This window comes from Phalaenopsis equestris, unplaced genomic scaffold (assembly GCF_001263595.1).
Source record: "Phalaenopsis equestris unplaced genomic scaffold, ASM126359v1 Scaffold001370, whole genome shotgun sequence".
Classification (NCBI taxonomy): domain Eukaryota; kingdom Viridiplantae; phylum Streptophyta; class Magnoliopsida; order Asparagales; family Orchidaceae; genus Phalaenopsis; species Phalaenopsis equestris.
Window position 1 is genome coordinate 131,007 of NW_018165809.1, and position 14,148 is coordinate 145,154.

A 14,148-nucleotide genomic window follows, 5' to 3' on the forward strand; every position below is an offset into this window, starting at 1 on the left:
TGAAACGTTCTAAGTTTATTTTGAACTTATTATATTGTTCTATTAATCATCTCAAAATTGAATTATCCCATTGCTCATTGAACCTTGATATTTTAACTATCCTAAGGAAGGTTGATAGTCACTTAACACTTCATTTAACAGTTATATGAATGGGTAACCCAAAGGGCAAGTCTAAAGTAATTAAGGATTTTAATGCCCGAAGTTAAAGTAGGTCCTAAAGTGTTTATCAATTAATTAAGTCCATCTTTGTTAATCTCAATTAAGACAATTCTTATATATCAAACCTACTTCACTATTAGGCCCTCTTGATTTTAATATTTTTTTTATTTTTAAAGTAATTTTATCTTTTAAATAATAATTATTATGTAAAATGAAGTCCTAATTCTCATTATTATTAGACTTAACATGCAATCATCAATTAGTGGGTTTTAAATGAGTGAATTATTATTTTCATAACTTAAGCCCAATACGTTAGGATCATCTTAATTGAATTATCTTCCAAATCATGACAATTATCAAAACAACAATTTTACCCTTGTCATGAAATGGATGGCAAATTGGTTTCTACCTCTTAGCCCTTCATATTTCAAACCTCAAGAGATTTTATTATAATTAATATTACCCATTTACCCTTTGATTAATCCTAAATATGAATTAGGGCATTAAAAATTCAAAATTAACATTTTGCCCCTAGGGCTCCCTATCCTATAACTTACTAAATGAAACTCAAGTGACCTTGAAATTTCAATGGAGACTCAATCACGAGTTAATTAAAATATCAAAGGAGAAGATGTGGTCTTTTAGAATTTTTTTTATTTAATTTATATAATTTTTTTAATTTAAAAATAAGATTTTTCAATACTTATTTATTTAATTAATCAAAATAATATTTTTGGTCATGAGAGAATTATTAGAGGTTCACCTAGGTCAGAGGATCACTTGGACAAAATTTCATGATTTTTTTATATTATGTTTTAATTATTATAATTATTTAATGATTTTTATGGATTATTATTAATTATGAAAATTACCTTTTATATTTTAATTAAATTTTTATAAGTTGAAGGAATTCAGTGAAACAAATTTCATATTTTTATGATTTATATTTTGTTTATTATAATTATTTTAATGAGAAAATAACGAAAATACATTTTAGGCCTTTAAAAGTTTATAATTAATTTAAAAAAATCAGGAAAAATATTCTAATGAGTTCTAAGTAATCAGGAAACTATTAGGCACATTTTAAAGCATTTTCATTTTTTTTAAAATTTTTATTTATTTTTAATCTAAAGTATAGCCTAAAAATAAAGTATTTTCTCAAAAGTAATTTTTATTTTTTTTAAGTGCCCCTGATCACAAGGAACTCAGAAAACTACTTTTCATAGTTTTCCAAAGTTTATTTAAGTTAATATAATTATTTTTGTACAAAAATAATTTTTTTTAAGAAAAATCAACTTTAATACTTAAAACTTAATCAAATAAATTTCAAATTTTTACAGTGAGTCAACATGATTTTTCTACACAATGTGGAATTCATTTTATTAATTTTTAAATAATATTTAATTTAAATAATATTTAATTCAAATATAAATTAATATAAATTTTAGACATTTATCTAGCTATAAAAGTATACAAAACTATCTAAACTATCCTAATAATTTTCCTAAGCTTCTCTAACCGTAAGGAACCTGCTAAAATTTATCCCATAGATTTTGAGGTGATGATTTAATTTGTATAATTAATTTAAGCCAAAATAGTCATCTAAGTTTGGAATTTAGGGTTAAATGCATAGGGATGCTCTCTGACCCTTGAAAATCAAAGAACATCCCCTCTGTCATGAGGAATGAACCCCCAAAGTTTCAAACTTTGATGAATAATATTTAATCAATAAAATTAAAACACCTCAGAGGATATTTAATTAATTAAAAATCAGAGGCTCATCAAATAATTTTTATTTTTGGTCCACATTACTCTCCTCTATTCACTAAGCAAGAGGGTATGTTTATTTTATTATTATGATTTTTCTATGCAAAGACATGAATTTTCTAAGTTATGGTATTTATTTAATTCAATTAAATCCTATTTTCTTACTTAATCCAGTCAGCGCCACATCATCCTAGTCATCTCCGAAGTGCTACGCGTCGTTTCGTCATTTGACGCCGCCAACTGAGTCAGCTGCCACACAGCCCGCGATTCGTGTTCCGTCTCCTCATCCGGCTTGATCTCAAACGTCCATCCTATACAAGAGTGATCTAACAGCTGTGGGTCATCATCCCCAATGGCCAGAACCCATGAACCGTTTAACTTTAAACCTTAAGATCTCTCTTGATACTCAACTAAATCACATGGGGTTTGTTCCTAGTTTGTTCCTTTGTTCCTACACCTTCATCTACTCAAGACGAATACATCTATATGGTTACAATGCTATGAAATAAAACTTCTCTTCACATTTGGTGAAACAAAACTCAAAATTAGGGTTACTGGTCTATACCTTTACACAAGAGGTGAGGCCTCAATTGGGTGCTTATGGAAGCTTCAATGGAGTCAAACGAACCTTTTAGATGTGTTCTTTTCCTCTAGTGAGTGGTCCAAGTATAAGTTCAGTGAGAAGGTGGAGCGGCTTTGGTCTAGAGGTGGGTTGGAATGCTCAGGACAAGAGGGTTTTGATGGAAAACTTCCTTGTTTAGCTCAGGGAAGCTAAAGGAAGATTCAATTTGAAGTTTGTAATGTTTAGATTGAGTGGTAGAAAACCCCTAGATTTTGAACATAAATTTGAGCACTCACAGAGGGATTCATAGGAGGAAAATGGTGGGCTTGAGCTTATAAGTTCTATAAGAGCCTCTGGAAGCAGTTGAATAAAGTCTCCCCAAAGTAAAATGGTGATCTCTCTTCTTAGCCATCGGAGAGAGAGTTTAAATAGAGGTGGAGTTAGGGCTCAATTGGCCAATCCAGTGGGTGAGTTTTGATGCTTAGGTGGAGGGGAGAAAGTGGCAAGTAATCAATTGGGAAGAGCTAGCTTGGATGGGAGAAATGGGTTTGGTTTAAAATCAGATGTCTTTCAGTTTTCAGGTTTTTCGATGACTAAGCTAGCTAACAGGGCTAGGGGTGTGGCCAGAGGAGTCAGGGGAGCCAGAAAGATGCTAATGATGATTAAAACTTAATGGTTAAGGCTGATGGAAAGGGTGTCTTAGTTTATGAAAAATATGGGAAGAGATCCCTCATATCAAGGGAAAATTGGTCCATGGCTCATGTAGAGTGGGCTCGGTTGCTATAGCCTAGTCACTAGGGTCTAAAGGGTGGTTGTGGTGGCTTTGTTTTAATCAATTTGATTTGGTTTGGTCAACTTTAGAACCTGGGTTCAATATTGGGCATTTTGGCTTGAAGTCAGATTTGGGTTGTGCAAGTCATGGAATTGAGCTCAATTGATTGGTTGAAAGGGTGTAGATGATTGTTACAAGGAGCTCAGAAAAGGAATTGAGTGATTTTGAGTTGGTTTGGAAGCTCAATTTGATGGAATTTTGCTCATGGCCAATTTTGGTGCCTTAGGGTTAGCCTTAGGTTTGGAATTGGGCTAGGGCTTTGGTTAGACCCAATTGATGATTCAAATTAGTCCAAGGTTCAAATTAGTTCAAGGGATTGCCATGAAGAGTATTGAATACCAATTGAGTGGAAATTTTGGGGTTATGAAGTTCAAATTGGTGTAATTTTGGAGTTTGGGGTAAAATTGGGGGTTTTGGTCCAAGTTGAATTTGAGTGGCCAATTGAGGGTTCAATTTGATGTGGGGGAGTGTTGTAAAGAGTTTAGGATTCAAAATTAGGGCAATTGGATAGGTTTGGTGGTTCAATTTGATGAAATTTTGGCTTAGGATCAAATTGGGGATTTTAGATTGGGCTTAAGATTTAGGTTTGAAATTGGGTCCAATTGAACTTTAATTCAGTTTCAATCAATTTTAGGCATGATGAATTTGAGTTTAGAATTGAAATTAGGGAAAATTGAGATCAAATTAGTGGACATTGGAGGTGAATTGGGGTAATTGGACCTTTAAGGACAATTTGGGGCTTTTAGTCAAAATTGGTCATATTGGGCTAATTGGAGTGGTCTAAATTGGTTTTAAGAACATCTAAAATGAATTTAAGTTTGGACAGTTTAGGTCACTAGGGATATTTTGGTGATTTTGAAAATATTGGGGTGTTTTGGGCAATTTGGGTGGTTTAAATGAGTTTGAAAGGACTTTAGGACAAAATTAAGTATTTTGGGTAATTTTTTGGATTTTGGTCAAAATTGAAGTTTTAAGGGTAGTTTGGTAAATTGGGGTAGGTTTTGGGGGCAAAAGGCTAAATTGGGTATTTTAGTAGGATTGGGGTTGCCAGCACACAACCACCCTACTTGAGCCTTGGACTAATAGAATTCCCTACTTTGGGTCCTCCATATACTGGTCTGTGCTAAACCTTAGCCTAGGGCTAATGGCCTAGGGGACCATCAACATGAGTTTCCCAAAAAATTAAGGGACCAACTAAGAATATTTGACTAAATCCTGAGGTTGTGAGTGTAAGTGGGGGGTATCAAAAGTGTGTGTGTGTATGAAACTGACCAAGGCCACACCACCCAGGGTCCACCCTAAGGCCAAACTGTCTTATTGGGACTCCCTTTGAGCTCCTGAACACTGGTCCCATCTACTAAATGATAGAGGTTTGGACCAATATGTGGAACTTCAAATAGAGCAAAGAAGAGTTTAGAGTTTCTAATGGTGAGGGTGGATGTGTGGCTGGCAACAAGAAAGTTCTATGGCTAGACCCTAGTCTATTAAGAAGGAAATCAAGCCTCAACCAAAAGTAAGGTAAAAAAGATTGACCCTCAATAGATGTGGTGTGTCGGGCCGACACACCGCACGTATTGGCATTGACCAAAGAGATCAACAAAACTAACACGACTGTCTGAGTCAGCACACTCAGAACATAATATAAAGAAAAGAGTAGAAGATTTCTGCTGGGGAGTAAGTAGGGACTCTCAATGGGAAAATGAAAGGGGATTCCAAAAACAACCATCAGAAAAACTGATGATCACAGGGAAGATTCAATTTTAATTCAACCTTCTTTAAAAAAATTAATTTTGATTTCAATTTTAATAGTTTTGAAGGATAGAATTATGTATGTCGAGACCAAATCAAGATGGAAAGCAAAAGGACTTACATTTAACTCAGGAGGTGGCAATAGTGCAGATAATGACAACCATTAAGGACATTACACCAGGAAAAAAAGACTATACCAGTTCGGGCAACGGTTATGGACATTACGTCCGAACTGAGTCTTCTCAAAGAATGGCAACCACTGGGGACATTACGCCAAACTTCAAGGGGGAATTAAAATTCAAGTACTGACCCCTAGAGGAGAACTGGAATTCAAGTACCAGCCTAGGAATGAAAGCCTATACCAATTCGGGCAATCGTTAGGGACTTTATCTTTGAACTGGATCTAATCAAAGAATGACAACCGCTCGAGAGATTTTACCAAACTTTAAGGTGGGAATTAAACTTTAGGTACAAACCCTACGAAGAGAATTGGAATTTAGGTACCAGCCTCGAAAAGGAAATACTATTCCAGTTTGGGGAGCAGCTAAGGAAATTACGTCTGAACTGCATCTAGCCGAAGAATGGCAACTGCTTGAGACATTACGCCAAGCATCAAGGTGGCAATTAGAATTCAGGTACTGACCTATGAGGAAAACTGAAATTCATATATTGTTCTAAAAAAGGAAGGACTATAACAGTTGATGCACAAAATAATATATTATTTTAAGTATACATTTTATGTTTATTTTTGGTGATTTTGCACTTTAAAGAAGAGTATATTCATGTTTTTGTTGCAGGTGTATAAATTCCAGGCATTTGAAGCAAAAGTAGCAAAAAGTACAAAATTTGGAGCCAAATCAACAAATTTTGTGATTCTGACGCCTAAACCGCCATTTGACAGAGAGCTGACACTGGATGAACAAGATGTGGTTCTTGAAGTGCCAAAACCAAGAATAATGTAGTCTTAAGAAATTTGGTGCCTGATGCACTGGAACTGGCGCCAGATGCACCAGAGAAGACTTTTTGCGGATTAAGGTGGTTCGTGACAAATTTTGCTCGAATTTCGGAAGGGACACTTGTTCTAAACACCCCTTGGAGTAATTCAATGCATCTAGACAATTTGGAAGGTTCTTTTATGAAGAGATATGTCTTTTGGATCAATGTACATGACTTTTGAATTCAAAAGACTGGAATTTTAGATAGAATTTAGCAGGGACTTTTGAATTCTTTTTGGAGGGAGGCATCCTTTAATAAAAGAGCGGGAAGTCTAGGGCAAGGAGAGTTTTGTGTGTGTGGCGTGTAAGGGGGAAAAGAGAGAGTTTGGTGCATGTGGCGTGTAAGGAGAGCAGAGAGAGAGAGAGAGAGAGATAAAGTCAAGGGCTTGGAGATTTTCTTCAAGGATTGTAAGAGGGCATGGAAGGTGAGAGATTTCTTTTTCATTACACTTCTAAGAGAGAATTGAGAATGCTTGTAAAGAGGGAAAGACTTGAAGAGAACTTCTAGGGATTTTCTTGGGAAGAATTGTTAGATAAGTTGTGTCTTTTATTTCTTTTATTTTGTAAACTTATTTTTATATATGAAATCTGTGTTTTGTCATATCATTCTCATGAATTTTGAGTAGTCTTCTTTACCATTCTCTATACTTTGAAATATGATTTTGTGAAGAACTGATTTTGTTTTATATGGTTTTAAATATCAATAATTTGTGTTGATTTGAACTCTGATCTTCATTTACTTTGATCTTCATTTACTTTTCAATCTTACTTTTCAATCTGGCCAATTAAATTGCTAAAATGTTTTAAGAAACATATGCTCCAAAAGGGCTATAATTTCTACGACATAGGGAGAGTCACATTTTATTTCATGGGTGAGGATGTCATCCATGGAGTTGAGTGCAAATAAATAGAAAAAATATACTTTGTTAGATGCAAAACTGGAGATTTTAAGGTGATAGATTAAAATCCCCAATTTAGTTGATTTGATTGGAAAATAATGCAAGATTGTTAGCCCTCAGGTGAGGGAGTAGTGGGAGCTCTAGAGCGGCAGTCGATATCCTCCCAGCCTAACCATGAAATTAGGGACCAAACGCTGGATTAGTTAATGTTCTTTATGCACTCGGAAGAGGATAAAGAATATGATTGCTCCTATTTGACACAAAACAATTTATATATATTTTCAAATGATCTTAATTTCTTGTCAATTCTTATTCTAATTGTAAACGGGAAAGATGTTTTCTTAAATTTGAACTCTTCATCACAAAAATTTTGTTTAGTTTTCATAAGTTTACTTTTAAAAGTTTAGCAATTAGTTTAATTAACTTTGTCTTTTACTGCATTTTCTTTAGCATTCATTCTATTATTCTATATTTGAATTTTGCACTTCGCTTTTGTAGTTTAAAATTTTAGTTTACATTATAAACTTAAGAATTTACTTATAGGCATTTCCAACTTCCATGTGGGATCGATATCTAGGACTCCATTAGAGCCCTTTATTACTTGAGTGATACGTATACTTACTTTATTTTTAGGGGATTTGACAGTTTAAAGTTTTTTAAAAGATAAAACTAATTTCACTAAAGTAACTTTTATTGGGATTAAATAACATATTTACTATTGTATCTGTTGTGTGTATTTTGTAATATTGAAAAAATATTGCAAAATTAACGAACTAAATCTACCCGCATTAAGTTTTTGGCACCGTTGCTAGGGAAGTAACAGAAAGTAGTAGTAAGTTATTTTATAATTTTAATTATTTTTATTTTAAATGAAAAACTAAAAACAAGAAGTGTTTATAGTTTAGTTTGAATATTTTAATATTTTAGAGTGTTTGCTTATTTTAATTACTTATTGTGTTTGTTTATGTGTAGTGTAAGATCTGAAGATTTAGTGCCTTACGATTCTGAGTTAGAAAAAACTATTAAAGAATTCAAAAATAACAAAAAAAAAAAAAATAGATCATTTTAGCAAAATGGCTTGCATTTTGAGTAATGTTGGAAATGAAAATGAACATCATCAAAAACCTATAAGAGATTATGCTAATCCTACAACAGATGAAATTTATTTGAGTATACAAAACCCTGATGTAGTTGCCAATTCATTTGAGCTTAAACCTGTTATTATCCAAATGGTGCAAAAATAATCAAATTCAAGGAATACCAACTGAAGATTCTAATTTATACCTTGCTAGTTTTCTAGAATTGTGTGCTACTTTTAAATATGGAATGTCAAATGATGTCGTCAGATTTATACTTCTTCCTTTTGTGTTAAGGGATAAAGCTAAGATGTGGTTAAACACGTTAGCATCTGGATCTATTAGAACTTGGGGAGACTTATCACCAAAATTTTTATCTAAATATTTCTCACCTTCAAAAACTGCTAAGCTTAGAAACAATATTATCTTTTTGCAGTTTGAAGGGGAATCAATTTATGAAGCTTGAGAAAGATTTAAAGATCTCCTTAGAAAGTGTCCACACCATGCGTTGCCAGATTGGTTAAAATTGAAACTTTTTATAATGGATTGGTTGGATCTCTTAGATCAATAATTGATGCTGGTGCTGATGGATCATTAATGTCAAAATCGTTTGATGAAGCATATTCTTTAGTTGAAGAGATGCCTACTAATAATTTTCAATGGCCCTCTGAATAGGTAAATCCAAAAAGAGTAACTAGTATTCATGATTCTGATACAATATCTATGTTAGCTGCCTAAATAGTTGTCATATCAAAAAAGATAGATCAATATGGAATGAATTATTCTCAGACAGCACCTGTGCTTGAGGAAAACTCATTGGGACAAATGATAAAATCTCAATCTTTTTATGAGACCTTAAATGTTGAGACCTATGAGACCTTAAATGTAATAAATAATCGTTCTAATAATCTTTATCCAATTATTATAATCCTAATTGGAAGAATCATCCAAATATTAGTGTGAGTAACAATAACACTTAAGCTACAAATCTGTAATAGGGAAACAATGTTGTAAACCCATTTGGAAACTCCAACAATCAAGGAAATCCATCTTATAAACCTTATTACCCTCCAGCCTCCAGGTTTTAATAATCCAGGTTTTAATAATTTACAAAGTAAGGAGAAAAAGTTGTGAAAGGAAGAATTGATATTGCAAATGGAAAGCCAATTAAGAGGTCAATGAGCTGCAATTAGAAACATAGAAAATCAATTCAGATGTATTACTACTGCACTTAGAAATAGAAATCCAGGAACGGTGCCTAGTAATTTTGAAGTAAATCTTAAAGATTAGAACAAAAAGAAAATTAAGGCCGTTCAACTATGAAATGAAAAAGAATTAGACACCAGAGTTCAAAAAGTAGTGGAAGTTGAAATTAAAAAAGATGAGGTGGAAAATGAAAAAACTGGTGAATATTTTCATTTTGAGACAGAATGCCCTATTAAACCAATGAAAATCATAAAAAAAAGACCACCACCTCCCTCTCCTCAAAGATTGAAGTAGAAAAATAGAGATAACTAATTTTCAAAATTTTTAGAAATATTTAGGAAATTAACAATAAAAATTCAATTTGTTGAAGCCTTGGAACAAATTCCAAGCTATGTGAAGTACATGAAGGATATACTTAATAAGAAAAGTAAATTTATAGATAATGAGACTGTTGCACTCAGTGAAGAGTGTAGTGCTATAATTCAAAAGAAGCTTCCTGAAAACTTAAAGATCCTGGATATTTTACTATTCCTTGTGCTATTGGCGAAATATTTTTTGGAAAAGCTTTATGTGATTTAGGAGCCAATATTAATCTGATGCCTTTATCAGTTTTCAAAAGGTTGGGTTTAGGACATATTTTACCTATAACTGTAACTCTTTAGTTAACTGATCATTCGATTATCTATCCTAAAGGAGTTATATAAGATGTTTTAGTAAAAGTTGATAATTTTATCCTACCTATGGATTTTATTATATTAAATATGGAGGAAGATAAAGCAATTTCTATCATTTTAGGAAGACCATTCTTTGTCACTGGAAAAGCTTTGATAGGTGCACAGAAAGAAGAACTAACTTTGAGAGTAAGTGATCAAGAGGTTACATATAATATTGCAAAATCAATGAGATGCCCTACAAAAGAACAAGAGATTGAATGCTTCAGAATAGATATCAATGAATATTTTATCCATGAATATTTCAAGAAAACATTCGAAAAAGAATTTGAAAAGGAATATTTAGAATATTAAGATGAGGATAAAATTTAAGATGAATCTACGAAAGTGAGTAAAGAAGATTTGGATTATGTTCGGAAAAAAGTTGAATGTTAGACCCTACAGAAAGGAATAATAATTTGATTTCATCTATTGAGAAACCTCCTAAACTAGAAATAAAAACACTTCTTACAAAAACACTTCTTACACATTTAACACTTCTTACACATTTAAAGTATGCATTCTTAGGAGATTTATCTACATTACCTATTATAGTATCCTTAGAATTATATGATATGCAAGAACAACAATTGTTAGAAACTTTGAGAAGATATAAGAAAGTCTTTAGAAGGACAATTTTTTATATAAAATGTATCAATCCTTCATTTTTTATGCATATAATTTTATTAGAAGATCAACAGTAACCAAGAGCTGATCCTCAAAGGAGATTGAATCCTATGATGAAAAAAGTTGTTAAGAAAGAAATTTTATAATGGTTAGATGCTGGAATAATATATTCTATTTCATAGTGCTTAGGTGAGTCCAATTCACTATGTTCTAAAGAAAGGAGGTGTAACTGTATTAACAAATGGGAATAATGAACTAATACCAACAAGACAAGTCACTGGATGGCAGATCTGCTTAGATTATAGAAAATTAAATTCTGTCACTAGGAAAGATCATTTTCCTTTACCATTTTGGACCAGATGTTGGATAGGTTGGCTGAGCATGAATATTTTGTTTTCTAGATGGATTTACCAGTTATCATCAAACACCTATTGCTCTAGAGGATCAAGAGAAAACAACATTTACTAGTCCTTAATGGAACTTTCCATTTCAGTGAATGCACTTTGGATTATGTAATGCACCTGCAACTTTTCAAAGATGTATGATGTCAATTTTTAGTGATTTAAGTGAAAAAGAAATTGAAGTCTTTATAAACAATTTTTCTATATTTGGAACTTCATTTGAAATATATCTAAATCATTTAAAGAAAGTTCTAGAATGATGTGGTCCTATAATTGCTTTACCTGATTGGGAGAAAACTTTTGAATTAATGTGTGATACTAGTGATTATGCAATTGGAGCTACTTTAGGCAGAGATATGATAAGATTTTTAAAGTCATATACTATGCTAGTAAGACTTTTAATGATGCTCAGATTAACTATACCACTACTGAAAGAGAGTTATTAACTATTGCTTATGCTTTTTATAAGTTTAGGTCATATTTGATTGGAGCTAAATGTGTTGTGCATACTGACCACTCGACTATTAAATATTTAATGCAAAAGAAGGATGCAAAACTAAGATTAATTAGATGGGCAATTCTCAATTCTGATGCAAGAGTTTCAAGAGTTTAATTTTGTAGTAGTCGATATGAAAAAGAAAGATAATCAAGTTGTTGATCATATATTTAGGTTAGAACATGAAGAAATACTTGATTTGGAAAAAGAAATTAATGAAACTTTTCCTGATGAACAAATTTATGCTGTAAAAGGATGGGAAATACCTTATTGAACAAATTTATGCTGTAAAAGGATGGGAAATACCTTGGTATGTTGATATTGTAAATTATATTGTTAGTGGTATTTTACCATATCGAATGACAAAATAATAGGAAAAGAAATTCATTCATGATGGAAAGTCTTACTTTTGGGATGATCTCTATTTGTATAAACAATGCAAAGACTTAGTAATGAGATGATGTGTGCCTTGCAAAGAAATTTAAGAAATTATCTAAAAATGTCATGATTATAAATTTGGAGGTCATTTTAGAAATGATATAACTGTTCATAAAATTTTACAATCTAAAATTTATTGGCCTAATCTAATAAGAGATGTTAATATATATATATATATATATATATATATATATATATATGTATATTGATTGCAGTGGTTTATGTTTCAAAATGAATAGAAGCAATTACATTACCTCGATGTGATGTCGGACTGTTTTAATATTTTTAGTTAAAAATGTTCTTACAAGACATGAAATACCGAGAGTAATAATTACCAATGGAGGATCTCATTTTAGAAATGCAATAATTGTAAAAGTAGCAACCCTTGTCATTTCAAACGCTTCCCTCTTTCTGACATCCTCGCATAAAAGATCCTATTTGCATAAAGCCTGCATAAAAAACCAAAAGTATTTACTCGTTAATGTAAAAGAGTTTTGGAAAAAAGCGTGAATCCTAATAAAATGGATTTGTCTGCTAGATTAGATACTGTATTATGAGCATATAGGACAACTTATAAGCCACCTATAGGAATGTCGCTGTATAGATTAATTTTTGGAAGACTTGTCACTTACCAATAGAATTGGAGCATAAAGCTTATGGCTATTATTGAATTCAATTTCAATTTAAAAGATGCTGGCGAAAAAAGATTATTGCGATTGAATGAGCTTGAAGAAACTAGGAATGAATCTTACGATAATGCTATGATTTATAAAAAAAGAATAAAAGAACAGCATGATCAAAACATAATAAAAAAAATTTAAGCCTCGACAGGAAGTTTTATTATACAATACAAGTAAAATTATTTCCTAGAAAATTGAAGTCAAGGTGGAAAGGGCCATTCAAAATTATAAAAGTCAATCCCTATGAAGTTGTTAATATTGAAGATCCCAAGACTGGAAAGATATTGAAATCATATTTTGATAGTCAAAGACCAGTTTTTAAAGAGACTGTAATGTAGAGTCACCCGTAATAAAGACTGGGAATGTTGGAATAATGACATTAAACCAAGCGCTTTGTGGCAGGTGACACGCCTAAAAATTACATACCTTTTCATATATATTTTATGCTCAATTTTAATGATTTTTAATGATATTACATTTTAAAGGAATGTATTTCGCATATTTTTGGTTTCAGGTACAAGAAATAAAATTTTGGATAAAATGAAGTAAAAATGGTGCGATTTGGAGTAAAAACGAGCAAGAAAGAAAATTATAACTTGGCACATTTCGATATATCTTTCTATAGTTAATCTACTTTACATTTATAAAATATTTTTGAATGAAATTACACTTTAAAGAAATGTTGTTTTCATGCTTATTTTGTAGGTATATCTGTTCGGAGCAAAACACAACTGAAACCGGATGAAACGGAGCTGAAACGTAGCTAAATGAAGCAAAATGGTGAAGCTACTACAGAGTAAAGCATGATCCGCCAAACCGGTACATGACGCCCCAAAATCTAGAGAACTGGGGCATGATGCGCCAGAGCCGACTTTTTGCAAATTAAGGCAGTTTGGGATGAATGTTGGGAAAATTTTTAAAGGGATACTTGTTCTAAACACCTCTTGGAGTGATTTAATGCATCTAGAGACTTTGGAAGGTTCTTTTATGAAGGATATGTCTCTTGGATTAATGGACATGTCTTTTGAATTCAAAAGAGTTGATTTTTGGATAGGACTTTAGAGGGAATTTTTAATTCTTTTTGGAGGGAGGCAGCCTTTTATAAAAGAAAGGGAAGTATAAAGCTCGAAGAAGAGTTTGTGAGGCGTGTGTGTGAGTGTGTGTGTGTGTGTGGCGTGAGAGTAAGAGGAAGAAGAAAAAAAGAAAGAGAGAGAGGGAAAAAAAGTCAAGGGCTTGGAGATTTTCTTCAAGGATTGTAAGAGGAGAGAGAAGGTGAGAGATATCTTCTTTATTAGACTTATAAGAGAGATTTGAGAGTGCTTGTAAAGCAGGAAAATTTTTGAAGAGAACTTCTAAGGATTTGCTTGGGAAGGATTGTAAAATAAGTTATGTCTTTTATTTCTTTCGTTTTGTAAACTTGTTTTTATTAATGAAATCCATGTTTTGTCGTATCATTCGCATGAATTACGAGTAGTCTTCTTTATCTTTCTCCCTACCTTAAGATATAATTTAGTGAAGAATTGATTTTTTTATGGTTTAAAATGTCAATAA